The sequence below is a fragment of the Syzygium oleosum genome, unplaced genomic scaffold (assembly GCF_021117445.2).
Source record: "Syzygium oleosum isolate NSW1041296 unplaced genomic scaffold, Sole_v2.1 Sole_v2.39, whole genome shotgun sequence".
NCBI classification, from domain to species: Eukaryota; Viridiplantae; Streptophyta; class Magnoliopsida; order Myrtales; family Myrtaceae; genus Syzygium; species Syzygium oleosum.
This window is the reverse complement of record NW_026607523.1, coordinates 2,753,505-2,779,825: the sequence shown is the minus strand read 5'-3', so window position 1 is coordinate 2,779,825 and position 26,321 is coordinate 2,753,505. Positions and strand designations below refer to the sequence as shown.

Here is a 26,321-nt window from a genome sequence, read left to right as displayed (position 1 = left end):
CTTTGGGATAAGTGGCGCTACCACAAAGTTTATTTCCACCCAGTTTTCTTATTTTTTAAGGTTAGATATGAAGTATGAAATCACTTCGCTCCGAGCCCCTTATCCATTTGTGTCACACTCAATAAAGCAATCTATGCTACTATTTGCCACAAAAATTGAAAATATAGTCGATATGCTTAAACATTTGAATAAGCAAAACAAAGTTGACACAAAAAGACTTCAATTAGGTTATTTGTGTGCACCTAAAATGAGTATTTCACCTGCTCCACGGTTTCTAAAAGATAATGAAGAAATTACTCTGCGGTTGAACAGATTGGGCTCCATGATTTTCAAGCAAGCAGACCTCCTTAAGAGCAAAAATTTCATCCCAAACATTTCTTTGAGCTTCCAGGAGGACATGACTAAAGGGAGAATGTTGAGAAAAAATTTTCTTTAAGACGAAAGTGAAATGTTTGGGACGAAATTTTGTTTGAGTTTTCCAAGAGAACTGGATTAAGAGGGGGATGGTGAGGAGGAAATTTCTTTAAACTTTCCACGAGAACTGGATAGGGGCTTTTAGTATTGCAATATATTATAGGAAAAATGACACAAATAATTCCTGAACTTTGGTCCAATATGCAATGTCATTCTTAAACTTTGGTCCAATGTCCAATGTCCTTCCTGAAATTTTAATTTATTGAAAGTGGTCTTTGAATTTTGGCTCAAAATTCTTGGTCCTTGAACTTTTAAATATTCTCATATAGTCTAGAGACTATATTAACATTTACCAATAGTTTAGGATCACATTAAACAAATTAAAGGTCACATTTACCAATAGCTTAGGATCACATTGAACAAATTAAAGGTCTAGAAACGACATTGCACATTGTGTCAAAGTTCAGGGACCACATTGAACAAATTAAAAATTCATAGATGACAATGCACATTGGATAAAACTTTGGGGACCGCTTATGCTATTATTCCTATGTAATACAAGAGACAATTGGCGCTTCATTAGGTCTACGGGCTTCCAATGGACCCAATTGAAAAACAACATTTTAAACTTCATCTATTGTAAAAGGTTGGTCAAGAAAATTTTGCTGGTCCTCTAGAGATAGCGCCTAATGCTCCGCTATCCTCAGGTTTGTCTTTAGGAGAAGGAAGAGAAAATTAACTATTCAAGTCTGCGCACTTTCTCTTCGAAGGGTGATTAGAGTTGGAAACATCTAAGGACTTCTTAAGATGGTAGTCTTCCCTGAATTGGATTTGACTCCACCGTGTAGGACAATATACAAGTTGGTCATTCGAGAGGTGAGTTGCAAAGTTAGATCAAGAAATAACAGGAAGTGCAGGTACAATAAGGAGTGGTTCTGGTTCTGCAATTTTGGTAGACAGGCCGAAAGAAAGCCGAGCTTTTTATCTTGGCCCTGGGGAGGCTCAGCTGTAGTTTAGAGACCCAAGGAGATGAAATGGGCCCAAAGTTTTTGGCCCAATTCCCAAAAAAAACCCTCAATTTTACACTTTGTCCCAAATATATCCTGAACTTTTTTTTGTCTCAAGAAAAACCACAAACTTTTATCCAAGTCCCAAATCTACCCACCCGTTATAAATTCGTCCAATTAATGTCAGAAAAAAAAAAAAAAAAAAAAAACAGAGAACCGGCAGTTGCGGCGATGGCCAAGCCTTCGCCGGTGGCCGCCGCCACAGCCGCCGGGAAGGAGCGGCGGCCCTCGCCTGGGCCATCTCGAAGGCCAGCGACCCTAGTCGGCCCCGGGCGAGTCGCCGGCGAGGGAAGGCCCAGGCGAGGGCCACCGCTCCTTCCCGGCGTCTGTGGCAGCGGCCACCGGCGAAGGCTTGGCCACCGCCGCAGCTGCCAGTTCTCTATTTTTTTTTTTTTTCTGACGTTAATTGGACGGATTTATAACGGGTGGGCAGATTTGGATAAAAGTTTGTGGTTTTTCTTGAGATAAAAAAAAGTTCAGGATATATTTGGGACAAAGTGTAAAGTTGTTCCAAAGTTTTTTGCTTTTCCCTTTTCTTTAACAGAGGCTGTTGGACGTGCGAAAGTAGCAATTTGTAAGGACGACCAATGCCTAATGGTTTCTTGTTGATGCAGAAAGGTTTGCCTCATGAGTACTATCGTTAGCTTTGAGATGAGAACCCCTTCCCTGATCATGTATCTTGATTTTTTTGTCGAAAGGTTTGCCAAAGAAGCATGTAGATCGAGAGATGAATGGAGAGGAGTGACCAGGAGCAGCACTAGCTCTCACTGTGCTAGTCCAAAAAGGAACGGAAATGAGTGAAGGGATAGATTTTGATCGGCAAAATTGATCACATCCTCATCCACAAAAATGATAACAAATAGACATAGATTTACTTTCCTTTTCAAAATCGTTAGGGGAGTAAGGGGATTCCAACCTACAGCTTAGGAAAGTGAAAGTAGTTTCTCTTAAGAACCCATCTAGTTCTATTTTTCCTTTCATTAGTTAAGCCCCTTTTTCTAAGGACTGTAGTAATTATGATTTGACACTATATAGAATCCCTTTCTCATATTGAGAAATTCTGTCTAGCGGTATCCAGTCACTAAACAGCTGCATAAATGAATAAAATTTGTTTACCAATTGGAAGTAGTGATTGTGGTTGTTTCGGTACTTTTGTTAGCCTTGCATCTTTATTGAGTAATGCCTGAGTGGCAGGCATCAAGATTTGGCTCAAATTGAGCAAAGGTGGCTACTTCGCCATATTGTGCAATAGTTTTGGAACCCCCTAATAGACAAAAATGTGTTAGGTGCACATGCGCTTGTCCAAAGAGGAACGCACATGAAGAAAACGATGGTCACATATATCTTGCATACACTATGTTTTGAGGTTTTTTTTTTGCCAATCCTTTAAAGAAATTACTAGATGACTGAAACAATCCGTAAAGTCCTCTAGTACAATACCGCGGTAAGTTTTCATCCCATAGAGGATCAAGCATAGATAGTTAATTGCGATGAAATATACATTGAAAGTTGTTTATCATCATGTTTTTTTTTCTCATATGACTTTCACTATTTCTTAAAACATGATTGTCTTGATTTCTTGAAATGAGTTCAAATAATATGAGCATGTGGATTAAACTACAGTTTTTCTCTACATATGAATCTACCTGGATAATTTCCCTATTTCTGGTAGTCTAGAGTATAAACTTGTTGGCAGGCGATTGATGAAGCGAACCGACCCTTCCTTTTACGATGTCATCTCTCTGTCCTACATGTACGATGTCATCTCTCTGTCCTTTTACTTTTGCTCTCACTTCAATCACCTTCCTTTGGGACAAATTTAACAGTACAATATTGTACAGTACACCGTTAATTGTCTATCTTTGGATGACAATAATTGACCGAGTCAATTAGTTGGATAGATCTCAGCCGTTGGATGTTGATTCGTTAGAATATCCCCATCTAGATGACACCATCCTTGAAGGTTCCATAGAATATTCACTTGGCCCAAATGCTATCGAAGATGGTTCTCATGGCTACTACCCCACACGGGGAAGCCGTATATGTTTGAAGTCTCGATGTTCGAGGAAGCATCATGCATGTGTAATGGTTTTGATTTATGATAAAAAATGGAAGACCAGATAGGACAAAAGTCCAAATAAAATAAGACGACTCAAAAGTGGAAGACCAGATGGGACAAAAGTCAAAGTAAAATAAGACTGCAGGGGAGACGTGGCCGTTGATTCTTTTTGTTTTTTTGTACTTGTCCGTCTTCCCTTCAGCAAGATTCACCCCCAACTAGGCATGGCCATGGGCCGGTTTTGACCCGGAATCGGCCTGGTCAAACCCGAGCCCACAGTTCGGAACCGGAACCGGCCAGTGGCCTACGAGCCCGATTCAGGTTCCAAATTATTTTTTAAAAAAATTTTAATAATGATTTTTTTTATTTTTTTTATAAAACAATTTGAACTCTAATTGCCATGCATTGTAAGTGCATTGATCTCTAATTACAATGCTTGATTTGGGTGTATTGAACTCTAATTACAAGGCTTGGCTTGGGTTTTATACATAATGATTCTAATGCCTCTTCGTTCCCATTGATGTGGGACTCTCGGCTTGCCTTGAACACCTTCAATGTGAGACTCTTGACTTGTCTTCATACAAATGCCAAGAGTCCCACATAGAATGGGAATGAAGAAACCATCAAAGGGATTGTGTATAAAACCCAAGCCAAGCCATGAGCATATGAAGTTGTATGCCTTTTGAGGCTACGATCATTTGCTAGTTAAGAGCAAAGGGTTCCATTGGACCGCCTAAAATTGAACCGGACCAATGGTCCGGTTCCCGGTTCTATGATTTGCCTGTTCGGTTCCTAGTTCTAAAATTAAGGGACCGGTTTTACCAGTTCGGTTCCCGGTTCTGAGCGGAACCGGACCGAATCAGGAACCAATCACCCCTACAATTTACATTTTAATTACAATTTATATTGAATAATTCATTATTTCATAATTTTATAATTCATTATTTTTTTATTTCATAATTTATTTTTTTTATTTTTAAATTTACGAACCGGCCGGTTTCGGTTCACACATGGCCACGAATCGGAACCGACTGGTTCCGAACCGTGGCCATGCCTACCCCCCACTTTCTTATTATGTTTGTGTGTGGAGCACTAGAAAATTCAAAAGGACGGGCCGATTTAATTTTGTGCACTATTCTCTAAACCTGATAAATTCATATTTTATATAAATCATTGATGGAGCATCCATATGCTAATGATGTGTCATTTTCGGTATTCTTGAAAAGCTCAAAAAAAATTTCTCCATAATAACATTCTCCTTTTAGTCCTGGCCTCTTGAAAATTTCAAAAAAGTCCTCTTGGAAAGTTCAAAGAAATTGTCTCTCCACCATCCTCTCTCTGATTTAGTTCTTTCAGAAAACTCAGAGAAATTTCCTCCCTGACACCCTCCCTTTAGTCCAGTACTCTTTGAAAGCTCAAAGAACTCCTCTTGGAAAGCCCAATGAAATGTCCTTCCCAACATCCTCCATTTATTCTAATCCTGTTGGAAGGCTCAAAGACATTTCTCGCGCTTGAACTCATTGCACTTCCAATTAATCTTGTCCTGGGAACTATAGAGAGAGAGTGACATTGCATATTAATTATCTTTGGATGATGACAATTGACCAAGTCAATTAGTTGGATAAATCTCCGCCATTCGATATTGATTCGTTAGAATTTCCCTATCTGGATGACACTATCCTTGAAGGTTCCTTAGAATATTTACTTGGCTGAAGAACTAACGAAGATGGTTCTCATTGCTACCTAACCATGGGGGAAGGTTGTGTAAGTTCAAAGGAGAAGACCAGATGGTTCCAAAATTTTTATAAAAAAAAAAAAAGCTTCAGGGGAGACCTAGCCGTCGATTTTCTCTGTGTCCTTTTTCCTTTCAACCCTCACTTTCTTATTATAAATTCGCCCTTAAGAGAACAGAAAATTCAAAAGAACAATTCGATTTGGCTTTTCGGAAATTATTCTTTAAATCTAGTAAATTCGTATTTTATCCAAACCAGGACCATCTATATATATGTGTGAATGATAGTCGCCTTTCCTGTACTCATTGCTTATTTAATAAGTTCAATTTTAACAACTCCGTGTTCTGTAAACGATAAAGAGAGAGTGAGAATGCATCCTAAAGTATATGAGGTTGCAAAGATAGGAGATTATGATTACCTGATGACAATAATTTTGGGAAATGGAGAGGACCTTTTCCACCAAACAACGCCAAAAGGGAACAACATTCTTCATGTTGCGGCTCAATACAAGCAGGTAAATTTGATTCAACATCTTCTTGGACATCCATCAGGATCGTCTCTTCTTTGGCAGGGTAACTACAAAGGAGATACTCCCCTACATGTTGCTGCTAAAGTGGGAAGTTGTGAAGCAGTCCTAGTCTTCGTTGATTTGGCAAAATCACTTCATTGGGTTGTCGGGAACGGACAACTTAATGCATGCAAAGAGCTACTTCAAAAGCATAATTTACATAAGGATACCACGCTGGACTTTGCAGTAAGAGGAGGCCATGATTTGGTGGTGAAGTTGCTGATTGAAGAAGATCCTCAACTATGTGATATTACTAATGCTGCTGATGAGTCCCCGCTTTATCTTGCAGCAGATCGAGGATTTTCTCGTATCATTGAGCTGATTTTAGGTGCTTTCTCATCGTCATCCACTTATAAGGGCCCTAAGGGCTTGACAGCTCTACATGTCGGAATCTCTCTCTCATTGACCAGTAAGTATCACAAGATAATGCCCAGTGAAAAAAATTTATTGAAAGTTCTCGCTCGTGCAATGCTTCTCTTAGATGAGAGTGCTGGTGTTAGTAGTGACGGCCACCATATATCCTAGTTTTCAATAAGTATAACAGTAAATACGATACTTATTTATTTATTATTACGTTTATTTTGATGAAAGGTCATATTTTTTCCCAAGGACACGCCTCTTGATCCGTTGAGGGTTATGTTTTGAAAAGATTCGAGTTGTTATTCTGATTGCATTCTCTTTATTGGTTTATTCATTGACTATTAAATAAGTTCAAATCGATTCGTCCTCTCTTGGAATGGGGACTAAAAATAATGTATCCATTTTTTATTAAGCATCTATTCGGAAAAATAACTATTTTGATAATAGTGTTGATAACAGTATTTTTCACAGGCTAATTTCGTTCTACACGTTTTTCTAGATCTCGTTCTCTTACTTTTTCGTGAATTTTACGACTTTTTTTACGATTTCCACCGGCGCATCACCATCAACCATCACCATCACCATCACCATCACATCACACCCCTATCTCTTCCCTTTTCTTTCTCATCCAGTTCTTTTTTATTTTTTGTATTCTTCTTTGTTTCAACATTTGCTCCTTAGGCCCAATTCCCTAAAAAACCCCTAACTTTACCTTTTATCCCAATTATATCCCAAACTTTTTTTTGTCTTATAAAAAGCCTCAAACTTTTACTTTTGTCTCAAATCTACCAATTCACTTTTCGTCCAATTTTTAATATTATTTTTATTTTTCGAATTTTTTTATTTTTCTTTTCTTTTCTTTTTCCTTTCCTTTTCTTTTTTTTTGTTTCACCTTCGGCCGGTCGCCGGTCCGGCGACCGGCCTGAGCGGGGCCGGCGAGTCGGCCCCGCCGTGCCGCGAGGCTTGGCCCCGCCGACCCATTGGCGGGTGACCTCGCCAATGGCCGGCGGCCGACCTCGCCCGATAGCGGCGGGGCCGAGCCTCGCCGTGGTGGGCGAGGCTCGGCCCGCCGGCCGCTGAGGCTCGGCCTCGCCGTTCTTTGAGGCCGACCTCGCCGATTCTTGGCGGGCCGACCTCGCCAATAGCCGCGAGGCTCGGCTCGCCGTGCCGCGCGTGGCCGAGTTCTCGCCGGATCGGCGAGGCTCGGCCCGCCGTGCAGCTGGCGAGCGAGTCGGCCTCGCCCGAAACGGCGAGGTTCAACCTCGGCCGACCTCGCGTTCTGGGCGAGGCCGACCTCGCCCGTGCCGGCGGGGCCGAGCCTCGCCAGATCTCGGCGAGAACTCGGCCACGCCGGCCGCGCGGACGACCTCGCCAATAGCCGCGGCGGGAGCCTCGCCGTGGCCGGCGAGGTCGGCCCGCCCGGCAACCGGCGAGGTCGGCCTCGCCCGAAGAACGGCGGGCCGAGCCTCGCCGACCACGGCGAGCTCGGCCTCGCCCAACGCCGGCGGGGCCGAGCCTCGCCGGCCACGGCGAGGCTCGGCCTCGTCCAACGCGGCGAGGCCGAGCCTCCCCGCCGGCCCCCGCCTGCGGCGTCGCCGGTCCGGCGACCGGCCCAAAGGTGAAACAAAAAAAAAAGAAAAGGAAAGGAAAAGAAAAGAAAAGAAAAATAAAAAAAATTCGAAAAAATAAAAAATAATATTAAAAAATTGGACGAAAAGTGAATTGGGTAGATTTGGGACAAAAGTAAAAGTTTGAGGTTTTTTATAAGACAAAAAAGAATTTGGGATATAATTGGGACAAAAGATAAAGTTGGGATTTTTTAGGGAATTGGGCCTTGCTCCTTATGATTAATTGCTTTTCAGTTTGCAATTGATGACAGGGCACACTGCAATATATTTCTAAAAGATCAGGGTATGCACGCAAATTTTCTAAACCCTAGAGGGAAAACTATGACGAGTTGAAAGAAAAGGGGTGCAATGATTTTACTTTTGAAATGTAGAAAGTGCTAAATCCCCATTAAATATTGAAATTCTCTATAATTTTGAGTTGGGCACAATATTTTCCGTGAAATGATTGGCATCAGAGTAAAAAACCTTTGCAACGGAGCAGATGCCTTGCTGAAAATACGAGAAGCTTCTTCTCAAACAACTTCAAGAATTTCTAACAATTTCACTTATCAATTGATAAACTTTACAAACTTCTGCATTATACTAGATTGAAGGTTCTACACGTATTACACAAGATCACCACAAAAACTTCAGAATTATCATGACATAGGCCATGTTTGGTTCAGCATTTTGAGAAGGGGCTTTCGGCTTCAGAATTACCATGACATAGGCCCTGTTTAGTTCAGTTTTGGGAATGGGCTTTCGGCCTCGAAAGCCCCTTCCCAAAATGCTGAACCATTGGTTCAGCATTTGGGGAATGGAAAGCCGAAAGCTAGCATTTGGAATGCTGAAGCCTATTTTTCCCTTCCCAAATTGCCCTCACTCAAATTTCTTTATTTCAGTTTTGTCCATGTTACTGTTCATCTTTTTCACCTCGAGGGTGGCCGGCAAAGGGCCAGCGAGGGCGAATCTAGCTGACGAAGGGCCGATGAGGGGCCGGCGAGGTCGCCCGACCCAGGCAACGGCCGTTTGGTGTCGGGCGACCGCCCAGGCGCCATCGCTTGGCTTGCGCGACCCAAGCGGCCGTCGCCTGGAGTCGCGCGACCCAGGCAACGGTCGCCTGAGGTCGCGCAACTCAAGTGACGACCGCCTGGGCCTGGGTCACCGCCTAGGCCGATGTCACCTGCGGTCACGCGACCCAAGCGACGGTGCCCGGGCGATCGCCCAACCCCAGGCGGCCGTCGCCTGGGTCGGGCGACCTCGCCGGCCCTTCGCCGGCCAGATTCGCCCTCACCGGCCCTTCGCCGGCCACCCTCGCCAGCCACCCTCACGGTGAAGAAGATGAACAGTAATAGGGGCAAAACCGGAATATTAAAAATAAAAATTGCCAAAGTCCTTTGCAAAAAAAAATTTACCAAACACTACTTAGGCCAAAGTAGTTTCACAAATTTTTTTTTTACCAAACACTACTTGCATTTTCCCAAGTGACTTTCACCTAAAGATATTTGCATTTCCCTAAGTAGCATTTGAAAAGTCGAACCAAACGGACCCATAGTCCTTCCCAGTACAGAAAAAATCGGGAAAACTTAATGGGATGAAGTGCAACTTTAATATCTATGTTAAGACGCTACAAACGAACTAAATCATGACACTTTCCTATTTTATTCGCGAAGGTTGGGACAAAATCATGGAGAAGAGACCAGACGCGATCAGAGAAGGAGATGAAATGGGGTGGAATCCTCTTCATTACGTCGCTTACTTGGGCAAAGTCGAAGCTGTTAGACTACTCTTGCAACACGATATATACTTATGTGGCATATGACTTAGACAGAGCAGGAGAATCGGCTCTCCACCTAGCTGCGTTTCAAGGCTGCGCCAATGTTATTGACGAGCTTGTTAAATCTTGTCCAGATGCTTGTGACATAATAAACACCAAAGGGCAAACGGCTCTTCACGCAGCTGTTATTGGTGGCCGAGTGAATGTGGTCAAGTACATTCTAGAGATGCCAAACCAGGAGGATATTATCAATGAACAAGACAACGATGGAAACACGGCTCTGCATTTGGCTACACTTCATAAACAATACAACATTATCAACATACTTGCACGAGACAAGAGGGTGGACCGTTTGGCCAAAAATAAGGATCATTTGACTGCCCTTCACATTTTTTGGACTCATAAGGAGGTATGCCTGCTTGAACACTATAGAGCCCGATTTGTTCACTCGCAAAGTAATTTCTTTAGTATCGTTTAGAAACTGTGGCCAAGTGAAATACTCATTTCAGGTGCAAACAAACAACCCAATTGAAGTCGTTTTGCGTCAACTTTGTTTTGCTTATTTGACTGCTTAAGCATATATTGACTATATTTTCAATTTTCGTAGCAAATAGTAGCACATATATTTTTTTTTATTGAGTGTGACACATATTTGAAAAAGGGGTTCAAAGTAAAGTAATTTCACACTTCATATCTTACAATAAATAATAAGAAAATGGGATAGATTGAATTTTGTGGTTGAGCCACATTATCACAAAGTTTCATTGCCTCCCACTTCACTTAATATTAATTAGCAAAACTAACTTTAATTAATTGTACAAAAAATAAAAAGGCTATCTCTATCATTGATGTTCCTACAACGAATATCAACATCAATTCACTTAGCTTACTAATTTAGATGTGGTTTGATATAATAGTCAATAAACCTAAACTCGTTATAGATGTCTTTATGGTTCTTTCAATATGTGAGTTGGTATATAATGTTTTTGTTTATTATTAACTAATTATGTATGGTCATATCTTCTTCTTCTTCTTCTTTTATCAAAAATACCAATTATCTACAAATTGGATGTGTGGACAAAAACGATCTAGTGACAAAATAAACTGTCAAATATTTTGCGACTGATAAAAAATTGATTAAGCCATATTTATGAGTATTGCAAAAATAACAAAAATTCATAGCTAAATAGTTGTATTCAAATTTTGATTTTTAATCTAGAACATAGTCAGGAATTTGCATTGTCCTATGGAAATTTAATTTGACAAAATAATTATCTTGCCAGTAGCTAAAAAGTTGTATTTAAAATAGAAGTCTTTATGGATCCAATAAATGCTTATATTTTTAAACCATCTAACACATTCCCACATCTTAAAGCCCCACTTACAATCCGATTACATGAAAAAACCAAATATTGTTGTAATAGCCAACAGAAAAATGCATATAAAAAAAAACAATTTTAAGTTTGAATATTTTGCTTTGTTAAAATTATTCAGTGACAAAATATTCAAATAAAAAGATATAGTTTAAGACAAATCACCTAGTAAAGTAATTTGAATATTAGTTAATTTTGTTGTTTGGTTGATAAATACATATACGTTTGTTAATATTATGTTGTACGATCATATTGTATCATCACAAAAAAATTTCAACAAAGTATAAGGTTCAAATTCGGGCAACACGCGGGCCTTCGCCTAGTTCAAAAGTAATTGTCTAAATCTTAGTTATCTTGAAAACATTGGGCAAAAGTACACCACAAGTGCCATAACTTGTGTACGGCGATCACTTTGATGCCATAACTTTTTTTCGGATCACTTTGGTGCCAACTTTTTTGAAAATCGATCACTTTAGTGCCAAAGCTGACATGGCATGCCGGAAATCTGATGTGGCTCTTGTTTATTAATATTCGATGCTGAGATAGCTGGCCGGAGCAGGCCGGAGAGTCTAGTCAGCCCTTATAGCGAAAACGACGTTGTTCAACCTTTCTCCCCCAAATATAGGAACCCTAAATCGGCTAATTGGACATATTCCCCAATTACAAACCCTAACCGACCATATTGTTTCCTTGTTTTCCCCGAAATTGACAGCCAAAGGTTGCAAATGGATGGCAGGAGCTTCACTAGCGGCTCAAATTCGTTTGAACGAAGTGAAGAAGAAGGTCGGTTCTTCTGCTATTGTGGATTACCGAGTCCAAGAAGAACATCTTGGACTCGATTGAACCCCGGGAGAAGATTCCATGGATGCGCCAGGTATAGAGAAGGCTCGAAGTGCAAATTCTTCAAATGGGTTGATGCGAAATTTTCAAATCGAGCAACAGAGGTGATGGTGAAGCTACTTGAAGCTCGACATCAACCTCCACCTGCATTAATGAACGAGTTGGACGATGTCGACTCATTGCAAGCTGAAATGAAGGCTTTAGCATCTCTGGCCAACCATTTGAAGAAGGAAGTTCGAAGGATGAAAATCGAAAGAAAGTGTTATCGATTGTTGATTGTGTTATTGTTATTTTTCATAGCCTATTTTATGGTCAAATGTAATGTCAATTATGAGCAAAAGTTTCTTAGTCTACCATAATTTAAGATAGGCATGTACTATGTACGTGTATTTGGCAATTTGTAGCTACGGTTGTGTTATTAGTTTGCTGCAATTTATGTATGTAACAAGAGGTTTGCTGCAATCTATCACAAATGGAAGGTTGAAATTTATTGGTTCTCAATGTTGAGTTGCTTAGTATTTTGTTGCTGCATATTTTGATGCAGTTTTGCCTCATTGGCAGCATATTTGTTGCATATTTTTGCTCATTTGCTGTCTTTTGCCGTACTTCCTCATTTGCAGCATATTTTGCTGCATATTTTTGCTCATTTGCTTCATATTTTTTCTCATTTGCTGCATATTCACTTGCTCATTTGTTGTATTTTTTTCATCTGGTTGGATGGTTGCATATTATGGAGTAAGGCTCACTACTTGAAAAATGAGGTGTTTGCAAGTCTTGCGCAACTCTCGTAGCAAGAAATTATGAAGTCGTCACAAGTTCAGCAGTTGACATTTTAGTGCCAAATGTTTCTAATCGTGATCACTTAAGTGCCAGTCGTGGTTCAAAAGTGATCACTTAAGTTCTAGTCGTGGTTCAAAAGTGAGCACTTAAGTGCCAGTCGTGGTTCAAAAGTGATCACTTAAGTTCCAGTCGTGGTTCAAAAGTGATCACTTAAGTGCCAATTGTGGCCGAAAGTTGATCACTTAAGTGTCATGCCGTGTGTTTCTTTGAAAAATGGAGACTTTGGTTCCAACAAACCAATCTTTAAACCAGATCATTCCAGAATCAAAGCAGTAACTGTACCAGCACTGCTCACCAAAACCAAACCACCCCAAACCATACTCATAAATTGGTTCAAACAGCCCCCAAACCATATTCAATCACCAGCTCCAAACAACCCCCAAACCATATTCAAAACCGGTTCAAAATGCTTGCACCAGCATGTGCTGGCGTGCTGGTACAAGCACTATACTGCACTCCCAAATATGACAAAATCAGCAGCTACCATACTATACTCCCAAATAGTAACCATACTATACTCCCAAATAGTACAAAATCAGCAGCTAGTGCAAACACCATACTTGCACTCCCAAACAAAGACAAAAATCGATGCCGGTGCAAGCACCATATTGCACTGAAAATAGCACAAAAAACCAGCACTAGCAGCACCAATTCCCACCCTCCCACCAACGCATCGCAAGTTTCTTTGAATATTAACTTACTGATGCAACTTGCAAGCACCCCACTACACCAGTACTATACTAAAACAGAACAAACACGTGTGCAAAAATATGGAAATCACAACCATCTTAACCACGGTAAACATCGAATTTAGTCATTACACACAACATCCCATTAGTCAATAACATTCCAGGACTACAAAAAATCAACTTCCTATTAGCCAATATGGTAAACCTCCCTAATTTCACAAAAACTAACAATCACCTCAACACCCTCCCATTAGTCAATAGTGATAAGTCCACCATTTCCTTTTCCTTTCGACGGCTTCTTGAATTGATTCATAATTCTTTGACTCTTTCAAACTGGACGAACTGCAAGTTGTTCTTCTGAAGATGTAGGTTCTTCAATAGCTGGAGCTGCTTCTTCTTGAACTGCTGGAGCCGCATCTTCTTCAACAACCTGGAGTGCTTCTTCTTGAACCGTGCTTCATTTGCATCTTCTTCAATAGCTAGAGCCGCTTCTTCTTGAACCGCTCCAACAGCATCTTTTTCAAGTGCTAGACCAGCAGGTTGTTCTACTGGCCTTCTTGCTCGAGATTTCTTCTTAGGCGCAGCAACTATCTTCTTCTTACTGGTGTTGGTGGCTGTTTTGGAACTGTCAGCATATGCTAGTTAATCAGGAACTAGTGTTGAGTTTTTTGTTGGTGGCAGTTTACGAACACTCTTCTCTGCAGCCACCCTTCTTCTCTTCGGACCAGCTGCTTGCGACGTTGGTTGGATTCTTTTTGGTGCAGCTCTTGACTCTTGGCTTGGGCCAACTTGAGATATGAGAACCTCTGAACTCCTCCCAGACTACAACATAATCATGGATGAGAAGAAGCAATATTGTCATAAAAGTGAAAAACTCACGAATGAAATGTATGAGATGTACAAAACTTACATGCAAAATAGTCATTCCAGTATTGAAATCCGTATAAATTCCATAACCATATTGCCTTAATCTTCTGCCGAGGACCCCTCTTGTTTGATATGGTGCCTCACTTTGAGGAATCTGAGCTGCTTGTTCAGTTGGTTTTCTTCTCAACTGATAAGGATAAAATAATGTCAACTAAAGCCAGCGTCTGCTCCCTAAAGATTAATACAAATACATATAGCTTACTGGATATTTTCTCCTAGCCTGTGCAACAGTCGAGGAGGAGGTTGCCCTTAAACCTGGGCCTCCGGTTGGCTCTTCAGCTGGTTCTTGAACTTGGCGTTCAGCAGGCCCTTCGACTAGACAATCGGCATGCCTATCACTGTGGCCCTCCAGGCGGGCCTTTCAAGACCCCTTGGTGGTTCTTGTGTTGGTGCGCACTTGATCCAATTTGAGTCCCTCCACTTGGCTGTTGAAGCAACTGATGTTGCTTCTTCAAATGACAACTACTTTTGTTGTGACCTACCTCACGACAATATGAGCATTTTATCTCTACACCTGACCTGCTCATCTTCTTACTTCTGGGCTCTCCCTTCTGCTTTCTTCGTCTCCTTTTAGGCCTTCCCATTTGTTTTTTAAGTGGCAAAGGATGAGGGGCTTCATGATTTGTCGGCTCCTAGAATTTTGTACTTCTAATAGGCTGCATCATGTGCTGGTATGCAGCAAGATATGTGCTTTTGTGGTAGCAACCATGCAGGTAATCCTTGGGATTATGGTACTTCGCTTGGATGGCACAAATGGCATGTGTGCAGGGAATTCCAGAAAGTTGCCAAGCTCGACATGAGCACTTTAGTTTGTCCAATTGGACAACATACTTGTCTGTTTTTTCCATGACCTCATAGCCATCATCTCCATTCCAGATAGGATGACAGAACCTACTACTCGCCAAGTTGTCATCCAATCTTTTAGCAATCCTAGGACCACACTGTCCAGTCCACTTCGCAGCCTCATCTCTATGTTTTTGCAGCCTTGTCATGACTATCACTCGAATATCCTCAAGCATGCTGATGATTGGTTTGCACCTCGCCTCTAAAATTCTGCCATTGAAGGCTTCACTGAGATTGTTATCAATGATATCGCTCTTGATTTCTTCACTGAAGAAGGCCTTGCACCAATGCCTGGGTTCAGTTTGAAAAAGTGCTTCATAACCGTCCTTCGTCAAGTCAAGCAGCTGCTGTTTGTGAATTCTAAAATCAGCCATGTTGGTACTCTTAGCTATCATCCAAAATTGCTTCTGTAGTTTCTCCCCTTTGTAGATCTTTGCCCAGTTTGCATATATGTGCCTCGCACACATCCTATGTTCAACAAATGGCATCAAATCAGCTAGAGCAGGAAGAAGTCCCTACAAGAATTCATACATCAAGCCATTAATAAAGGCATGTGCAAGATAAAATGTCATAAATATTGTTTGTGCAGTTGCACCAGTATTACCTTTTGTTGGTCGCTCATGAATGCCCAACCTCCTCCATTAGTGATCTCAAGGTCTGCCATCAAATTTTTCAGGAACCACAACCAAGTGTCCTTGCTCTCTACCTTCACAATAGCCCAAGCAATTGGAAACATCTGATTATTGCCATCCCTCCCAATGGCAGCCAACAATTCTCCCTTGCACACACCCTTCAAGAAACATCCATCTAACCCTATGACTCGTCTACAACCAGCAACAAATCCCCGCTTGCATGCATCAAAGCAAATATAAATTCGGTCAAAGTTAGTCCCATGGTTAGGCAGTGGCCGCTCCACAACCTCAACATAAACTCGACTACCCAGGTTTTGCAGCCTACATTCTCCAACATATTCCCAAATTTGACCATATTCTTCCTTGTACCTCTCTAGAATTTTTCTCATCACCTTATACTTGGCTCTTTTACACTGATTGAGTAACACGTTAATCCCTACCTGCTCCCTCACCAACTGCTTCAGCCGAGCACTCTTCACATCAGGCATCGCTTTAATGGTATCGAAGAAGTGCTTCGACAACCAAGCACTCGTTACTCTTTTGTTGTCAAACATGATGGAACAAGTATGTTCCTCCTGTAATGACCTAATTTGGAATGACCCGTCCCTCTTTGAACGTGCGCCATATATCTTCCACGAACAACTAGGTTGAGAACACTTTGCTCTAACATAGTCCTGCATATTTCGAGTGAACTGAAGAGTCCTCTGTTCAGCTATTGAATACTTGATAATCCCTTCTTTGAATTGTTTGGCATCAGAAAATTTCAGACCTACAGTCAACACAGAAGAAGAAGAGCCAGGATCGTATAACGGATACTTACGTTTCCTTCTGCGCACAACGGGATCATCATCTTCATGCTGATTTTCAGAATTATCATTCTGTTCATCAGAGCCACTTTCTTCATAATCAGTGTGATTACCTTCAGCTGGAGCTCCATCAATGCTATGTCCTAGTTCAGCTTCATGCAATCCTCCAAGTGCAGCTATTGATTTTTTTTCAAATTCCCTTTGCTTTTACCTTGACTGTGCAAGTTCCTCATCGTCATCTTCACTTGGTAAATTTACATTTATCACACCCTCATCATCTGATTCACTAGATGCAGCAACTTCCCACGACAATCCAGTGAACTCGAATCTAGTGAACTCTTCACTCGCTGCATGGCTTGCCTCCCTCTCATTCCTCTCATGTCCAGCTTCATCTATAATAGAACTAGCACCAACCTGAGTACTAGGTAAAGCAGCACCATCACCTACGTCTCCTCCCTCAGCCCCTTCATCAGATTCACCATCACTATAGGACTCAACGTACACAACAGCTTCTTTTCCATGAAGATAATGGTAGATAATATCCTTAACACCATTATCATCATCAAAGTTTCTAATACCGTCCTTCAAGCTGCTTCCAGGAACACAATAATGCAAACTTCCTATTTTATATCTTAATTGTTAAAGTATATCCCTCGTGAGATTAATATATGCTGGCTTGCTTCTATCGAAATAAACAGTACCTTGAAGTCCCCCAAAGTATTCCCACTCGCTAGTGCCGATGACAAATTCTCCTCCATAGCGAACAATGATGCCGATAATTGTGTCTTTATCCCCCATATCGACCCTGCATTGAAGGAAAAAAGGCAAAAAATTTAATATTTTAGCTTTCGGGACCACACCACATAGGAAAAAGAGCACAGCTTCACATGAAGGTCCCCCACATGGTCGACAAGATTGAAAAAGCCACCATCGTACCACACGGGTGACAATGACGAGAGGTCCCCACATGGACCACGAGCCTATCGCATATACTCAGCCCGACACCAACACAATCGAATCCACTTCAAGCCCTAATATCCGAACAACTAGCCATAATTTATGAAGTTCAAGCTTTAATTTCAGAAGTTCGAGACCTAATTTCAAGTTCGAGCCCCAATTTCACAAGTTCGAGCCCTAATTTCCTACTTCAAACCCTGATTTCCCGAAGGCAGCCTTAATCTACCAATTAATTGAGTGAAACATAGGACAATGAAGCACAATGTATCGATCAATTCAGTAAAATAGAAATTAACAGCCCTTATTTGAAGACCGACCTTCGTAATTTGCCACGGAGACGGGACCGACACCGACGGGACGAGTGATGCTCAGTCCACGGGATGAGGGAGCGACGCCGACCGACTGCGAGGGGAAGGCAAGAGACGGCGTTGGCGACGGTGACGGCGATGGCGACGGTGACGAAATGAGGGCGCCACGAGCGATGAGTGATAGGCGACGGCGACTGGACGAGGGAGACAGATCAGGTGTGACGAGCGACGCGATGCTAAGACCTTTGAACTGAGCGACGTCGTTTGCTGTCCTAAATGGAACGACGTCGTCCTTCTTGTCCACGTAGACTGAGCGACGTCGTTTTGCTCGTCCACGTGGACATCAAATGTTGACCCCAATATCCACGTCACACTCTTTTTTTAAATAAAAAAAGCCAGATCAGCTTTTTGGCCGGAATTTTGGCCGGAGTCACTAAAGTGATCGATTTTCCTCCGACTTGGTACCAAAGTGATCCGAAAAAAAGTTATAGAACCAAAGTGATCGCCGTACACAAGTTATGGCACTTGTGGTGTACTTTTGCCGAAAACATTGCAAAACGTTTAAAGTTGGGATTGTCTAAAATTAGGGGATAGCATAAAGGGAAAAAAGAAAGAAAAGAAAAGAAAAATGGAGAATAAATCAAGACTGGGATAGCATACCTGTAACTGTAATTGTTTACTCCAGGGAACTCTACTTACGGGTGTTATCTACCATTTACCTTTATCCAAAAGAGATGATTTGAATGAATTCCCCATGACCTCTTAGCACTCCCCGGAAGTTCTATTTGTTATAGATGGATTTTGAGTGTGTAAAGTGAGGATCTTGAAGTATTTCCTCGGAAAATTTTCACTTGTTAATCGATACATTCTGTACATTTTTAGATCGGCCACGGTGCTAGGAATGTTCATTACCTGTTGAAAGGATCTCATGGAATCCCGGGTTTTCAAGGCTGGTTTATTGAACATGGCAAGAAGAGCTTAGACGAGCAATATGATCAGGGTCAACCATCTGAGTCTATAACCACAGGAAGTAATATTGCCAACCAAGATAATTTCAATTTGTCAAAAAAAAAAAAAAGAATTATGGACGTTCAGCTACTAGTGGCAGCACTCATAGCCACAGTAACCTTTGCCGCGGTCTTCACAATGCCCGGAGGTTATAATTGTTGACTGGGTCCACCTTATGTGGGGCCCAGTTAGTACTTAAACAAAAAATAAACAAAACAAAAGAAAGTCAAAAAGTAAAAAAGAAAGAACAAAAGAGGGGCTGCTTCGTGTGTGTGTGCGCGCGCCCAAGTGAGAAGGAGAGGGAAAAACAGAGAGTGACTTTACCGAGAGCTCATTGAGAGTGTAGGGGAAGAAAAGGAAGAAAAGGAGCGCATTTTCGCGGTCCGATTTCGAAGGCCAAACGTTGTCGGAATTGGTTCAAATTTTAGTATGTTGTTCGTGAAACCGAGGGCTACAAGTTGATCGGTTTCATTCGTTGAGAATCTCCTCCGAACTCTCCATTCACGGTTAGGGTTTTCTTCTCAGTTTTATGTAAATCCACCTTCGCGGTGATAAAAATGATGTTGTAATGTTGATATTGTGCCTCTAATGTGTGACTAGAGAAGAACTTGGTATATTCTACTATTCTTGGTGATTAGTGGAAGTTTTTGGGGCGGTTCGTGGTTTTTCCCGCTTTGGGTTTCCACGTTAAATATTGGTGTCGATTGTTGCATTTGTTTCCTTATAATTGCGAGCTTATATTGCTGGAATATAGTGGGTTGTTGTGGGAATTAAGTCGATTTTGGTCGGTTTAGTTTCGGGAGAGATATTGATCCTGGATTGGCTTGGTTCTTGGTGAATCATTGCCGCGGTTCTCCCCAACAAAGTGGTATCAGAGCTAGCGTTGATATTCTAGTATTGAATGGAGGAAACTAGTGGCACCATGTTTAAGTTAAATGCCTCGAATTACAACATTTGAAAGCCTCGGATGGAAGACATGTTATATTGTAAAGATTTATTTGATCCCGTTGAGGGTGATGAGGCTAAAAGAGATAAGGAAGACAAAGAATGGGAGCGTATGAATCGGAAAACGGTTGGGTTTATCCGACAACGGATTGATGATAGTGTGTTTCATCATGTTGCTCAAGAAACAAAAGCGGACACTTTGTGAAAGAAATTACAAAATCTCTATGAGAGGAGAACCCCACAAAATAAAGCTTTTCTAGTTAAAAGACTTGTGAACTTGAGATACAATGAGGGAAATAACATGTCGGAATACTTGAGTGAATTTCAAGATGTTGTAAATCAATTGACAAATCTTGAGATTGACTTAGGTGATGAATTGGAAGCATGTCTATTGCTTGGTACTCTTCCCGATAGTTGGGATACTTTGGTTGTGGCATTAAACAACTCAGCTTCGTTTGGTGTGCTTTCTATGAGTATGGTCAAAGAAAGCCTATTCAATGAAGAAACAAGGAGAAAAGGCTTGAATTATGCTTCTAAATCGGGGAAACTTGTCACAGAAAACAGGGGGAGAAATCAATCAAGAAACTTCCAGAATTTTGATAAAAGAGACAAATCAAGAGGAAGATTGAAGTCCAGGTCGAGGAGGAGTGTGAAGTGCTACAATTGTGGCAAGATGGGACATTATGTAAGAGAATGTAGGTTGCCAAAGAGAGAAAAATTTCATGATAGAAATGAAGATCAAAAGAAAGAAGAAAAGCAAGTTACAACGGCAGTGGCATCCGACGGCGATATTGTGTTCATTTGTGATGACACTTGTGTGAACCTTACATGCCAAGACTCTGGTTGGGTTGTTGATTCCGGAGCTTCATTTCACGTTACCTCACGGCGTGACTATTTTACTTCTTATCGCAGCGGTGATTTTGGTTGTGTTAGGATGGGAAACAGTGGTGTTTCCAAGATTATCGGCATGGGGGACGTTCATTTGGAGACCGACGTTGGATGTAGTTTGCTTTTGAAAAATGTGAGACATGTTCAAGATATTCGACTTCACTTGATTTCCACAGGTGCCTTGGATGATGGTGGTTATTGCAATATCTTCGGTGACGGCAAATGGAAATTGACCAAGGGTTCCATGATAGTGGCTAAGGGTAAGAAGACATGCATTCTTTACACCATGCAAGCTAAGTTGGTCAAGGAAGATGTGAATGTAGTGGAGGACTCGTCAGTTGATCTATGGCATATGAGACTCGGTCATCTCAGCGAGAAGGGGCTTGAAACTCTTGCGAGAAAGAATCTCCTACCATTGAAGGAGAAAAATCTGAAGGAATGTGCTCATTGTCTTAAAGGTAAGCAACATAGATTCTCATTTCCTAGTTCCTCTTCACATACGAAATCAAATGTACTTAATTTAGTTCATACTGATGTTTGCTGCATGGATGTTAGAACACTTGGTGGTGCATTGTACTTTGTGACATTTATTGATGATTGTTCTAGAAAAGTATAAGCTGTTGCTTTGAAATCTAAAGACTAGGTGCTTGCAGCTTCCAAACAATTTCATGTCAATGTGAAAAGAGAAATCAGGAAGAAGTTGAAATGTGTTCGAGCGGACAATGGTGGTGAATATAGAGGCCTGTTTGAACATTATTGCAGGGATTATGGCATCAAGCTTGAGAAGACTGTTCCAAAAACACCACAACAAAATGGAGTGGCGGAGAGAATGAACCGGACAATTAATGATCGGATTCGGTGTATGCTCTCTCATGCGAAATCGCCTAAGTCATTTTGGGGTGAAGCGATGAGAATAACAGTAGACTTGATAAATCTTTCTCCATCAGTTCCTCTTAAGGGGGATGTTCCACAAAGAGTTTGGAGTGGGAAAGATGTTTCATATAATTACCTGAAAGTCTTTGGTTGCCGGGCATTTGTGCATGTTCTAAGAGATAAAAGGTCAAAGCTTGATGACAAGTCTAAACAGTGTATCTTCTTGGGTTATAGACATGAAGAGTTTGGCTATAGGTTATGGGATCCAGTTACAAAGAAAATCATTAGAAGACGAGATGTGGTATTCTTTGAGCATCAAACCATTGAAGACATTGACAAGTTAGAGAGGCCAAAGAATGCAACTCAACATTATGTTAGTTTCAACCAAAGTCCTCCTACCGAATTGGGTGGACATCACGGGGGAGAAGTACATGGAAATCATGAAGATGGTGAATCCTCACAAAATGTTGATCCTTTAGATGAGACAGGTGAAACAGTTGAGCAAGAACAGCCGGTCCTACCTCAGGTTAGAAGATCTGAAAGAGAACGTAGGCCCTCACAGAAATATCAGCCGCATGAGTATGTGTTACTCACCGATGCAGGAGAGTCGGAAACTTATGAAGAGGCTATGTCATGTGATCAAAAGAACAAGTGGTATGAAGCCATGCAAGAAGAGCTCAAATCATTGCATGAGAACCACACATTTGAATTGGTAAAGTTACCTAAAGGCAAAAGCACACTCACAAATAAGTGGGTGTACAAGTTGAAGACAGAAGAAAGAAGTTTGCAACCACGATACAAGGCTAGGCTTGTCGTGAAGGGCTTTCGTCAAAAGAAAGGAATTGACTTTAAAGAAATATTTTCACCGGTTGTAAAAATGCCTTTTATTCGAGTTGTTCTTGGGTTGGCAGCCACCTTTAATTTAGAAATTGAACAACTTGATGTAAAGACTGCTTTTCTTCATGGAGACCCAGAGGAAGAAATATATATGGAGCAACCGGAGGGTTTTATAGTCGAAGGCAAGGAGCATCATGTATGTAGATTGAGAAAAAGTTTGTACGGTCTCAAGCAAGCGCCAAGACAATGGTATATGAAGTTCGAATCATTCATGGAAGATCATCATGTATGTAGAAGGCAAGGAGCATCATGTATGTAGATTGAGAAAAAATTTGTACGGTCTCAAGCAAGCGCCAAGACAATGGTATATGAAGTTCGAATCATTCATGGAAGATCATGGGTATGGTAAGACCAACTCTGATTCTTATGTTTTTATGAAAAGATTCTCGAATAATGATTTTCTTATTCTCCTACTCCATGTGGATGATATGTTGATTGTCGGACATGATGCTAAGAAAATCAAGAGTTTAAAAAATGAGTTGAGTACAGCTTTTGCAATGAAGGATTTAGGTCCGGCAAAGCAAATTCTTGGCATGAAAATTACTCGTGACAGGTTGAACAAGAAACTTTGGCTATCTCAAGAGAAGTACATTGACAAGGTGTTGGAAAGATTCAACATGAGCACATGTAAACTGGTAAATACTCCACTTGCTAGTCATTTCAAGTTGAGTAGTGACCAGTGTCCTACAAGTGAGAAAGAGAAGGAAGAGATGATGAAAATTCCTTATACATCGGCCGTGGGTAGTTTGATGTATGCAATGGTTTGTACAAGACCAGACATTGCTCATGCAGTTGGTGTTGTGAGTAGGTTTCTGTCAAATCCTGGTAAAAAGCATAAGGCTGCTGTTAAATGGATTTTGCGGTATCTTAAAGGCACTTCCAGATTCTGCTTATGTTATGGAAATGGAAAGCCTGAGTTGAGTGGCTATTCAGATGCGGACTATGCCGGTGATGTTGACTCTCGAAAGTCCACATCGGGTTACATGATGATTTTTGCAGAGGGAGCGGTTTCATGGCAGTCGAGATTGCAAAAGTGTATTACTTTGTCTACGACTGAAGCAGAGTATATTGCTATTACCGAAGGAGGTAAGGAACTTTTGTGGATGCAAAAATTCCTACAAGAGTTGGGCTTAAAGCAAGAGAAGATCGTTCTATATTATGATAGCACGAGTGCTATCTATCTTAGCAAAAATCCGGTGCTGCATTCAAGATCGAAGCATATCGATGTGAAGTATCATTGGGTCCGAGAAAAATTGGAAGAAAAGCTCTTTCTACTTGAGAAAGTCCACACCGACGATAATGGATCCGATATGATGACCAAAGTCTTGTCCGTGACGAAACTTGACTCTTGTAGAAGCAAAACGGGCATGATGGATCTTCCCACATGAGGTGGACGGGGAGATTTGTTGACTGGGTCCACCTTATGTGGGGCCCAGTTAGTACTTAAACCAAAAATAAACAAAACAAAAGAAAGTCAAAAAGTGAAAAAGAAAGAACAAGGGGCTGCTTCGTGTGTGTGTGTGCCCAAGTGAGAAGGAGAGAGAAAAACAGAGAGTGACTTTACCGAGAGCTCACCGAGAGTGCAGGGGAAGAAAAGGAAGAAAAGGAGCGCATCTTCGCGATTCAATTTCGAAGGCCAAACGTTGTCGGAATTGGCTCAAATTTTAGTATGTTGTTCGTGAGACCGAGGGCTACGAGTTGATCGGTTTCGTTCGTTGAGAATCTCCTCCGAACTCTCAATTGACGGTTAGGATTTTCTACTCCGTTTTATGTAAATCCACCTTCGCGGTGATGAAAATGATGTTGTAATGTTGATGTTGTGCCTCTAGTGTGTGACTAGAGAAGAACTTGGTGTATCCTACTATTCTTGGTGATTAGTGGAAGTTTTTGAAGCGGTCCGTGGTTTTTCCCGCTTTGGGTTTCCACGTTAAATATTGGTGTCGATTGTTGCATTTGTTTCCTTATAATTGCGAGCTTATATTGCTAGAATATAGTGGGTTGTTGTGGGAATTAAGTCGATTTTGGTCGGTTTAGTTTCGGGGGAAATATTGATCCTGGATTGGCTTGGTTCTTGGTGAATCGTTGCCGCGGTTCTCCCCAACAATAACAATGACAGACCTGACCGAGGAATGGCGATTCTTGCTGGAAGGACAGATTTCAAAGCCTTTGTGATGTTTAACTCTGCGGCGTTCCTTTACTCTATCATGGCAATAATCTTACATTTTCAAAGTTTTACGTTCAGCTATCGCCAAGAGCCGAACTCATCCCGACCGTGGAACTTTACATTGAAACTGCGTTAGTCGGGATGGTGCTAGCCTATCTTATGGGGATGACTATTGTATTGAACAGACACACTGAGAGTACCTGCGATAGGATCAATCTTTATCTTGCGTCCGGATATCCCTCGGCTTTTATCTTCGTCTACAATTTCCCTGACCACGAGGCTCATACGTGGTTGCGAGGTAGCTCCCCCACGAGAAGATTCATCCGAATATCTCTTGTTATGTGGGAGACACGATTGCATGATTGTGCGAGGCTCATTTCTGGTCACTGGGAAAGCCATTAGATGGGCCTGTTCTACAGTCCCGTGACCTTGTGCACAGGGAATTTTGTTTTTGCTTTGTCAACCGTCGAGTTCGATCACTTTTATGTCAGCTGTCCAATTTAAAACCTGTCAACATCGATTGAGCCCGGGCAAGATTGCCGTGCTATAGATGAAGGTGGATACACCGCTGAAGGTTTGCCAAAGAATGGGATGTTTACTAGCATGTAGTTGAAGTGTTCGTTGAACTGAGACTTGCCTTCAACTTCTACGCATCTCTCTTTCGTAGCATAGTTGCGCGAAACCACAAGAGGTGCCATAACATTTTCAATATCTATTAAGAGCAAGAGTCATGGGTGATGCAAGATCCTTCCTGTCTAATTATTTGAAAAGCTTCATAAGCCTTCATAGAAATGGAAAATGTCATCTTGCTGTGTAATTTCAGAATTTGCAAGTCAATCCAGTGAGTAACATCCTCAAATAATTAGGTACACGAGTCCAAAGATGTATCTCCATATCAACCTAGAGAAATTCAATCACCCACTCATGCCATAAACAATTATTTCGCTTCATCTTTCATGTTCGTATGTGGTATGTATGCATCACTCGCTAATGCACAAAGAGGAGCAGTGGCCAATCCTCAAACAGCCTAACCATTCATCGGTACAAACCGTGAAACCATGAGGTCCAACTACGTGAAGCTGTTCTTGTTGCCACGTTCTTCGCTGAAGCCGCATTATCTACCAAGTAAGGTACTATAAACTTTTCCATGTCAGCGGGAGAGACTTGGAGATGGTTCCCAAAGTGTCATGACACTCCCAAAACGTCACAGGAAAGACGGGTTTGGAGGTAATGCCAAGAGTGAACCGATGGTTCCAAATGGCTCGAGTTCTCCTAAACATTTACCTCGTGCGACATTATAATTTAACCTATGAGAAGGAGCCGCCATTCCCCTTTTAAGGCCGGGTAAGAACCAAGTGAGATACTGGAAAATATCTCACTTGCTACGCAATCAAAGGTTGTAAGATCGGGGGCTTAATTACACTAATGGTATAACTAGTGCTCTTTCAGTACCTTAACTTGATTAGTTTGCTACCTAAGAGATTTGTGCGATCTTTTAACCATTTTAGCACTCTATGCCACTAAACGATGTCTATCCATACCACCGCCCGCAGCGGTTGCGTTGGCTTCGGGCTCTCTTCCCCTCACGAAGGAAAGGAGTTCGAATCCTAGCGCTGTCGTTAGGGATTCTTAAGTGTGACGTCGTGATGGTGGGTCCTGCGCTAACGTCACCCCGGGTTTACCTCTCCGGCTGTCGGCCGTGCGGGGGGTTCCCAGGTTATAAAAAAAAAAAAAAAACGATGTCCA

At 41.6% G+C, this 26,321-nt stretch overlaps 1 pseudogene; it reads left to right on the top strand.

Moving 5' to 3' along the window:
• Positions 1-5,631: 5,631 nt before the first annotated feature.
• On the top strand, positions 5,632-24,977 carry LOC115665360 (ankyrin repeat-containing protein At2g01680-like; annotated as a pseudogene).
• The last annotated feature ends 1,344 nt before the right edge of the window (positions 24,978-26,321 follow it).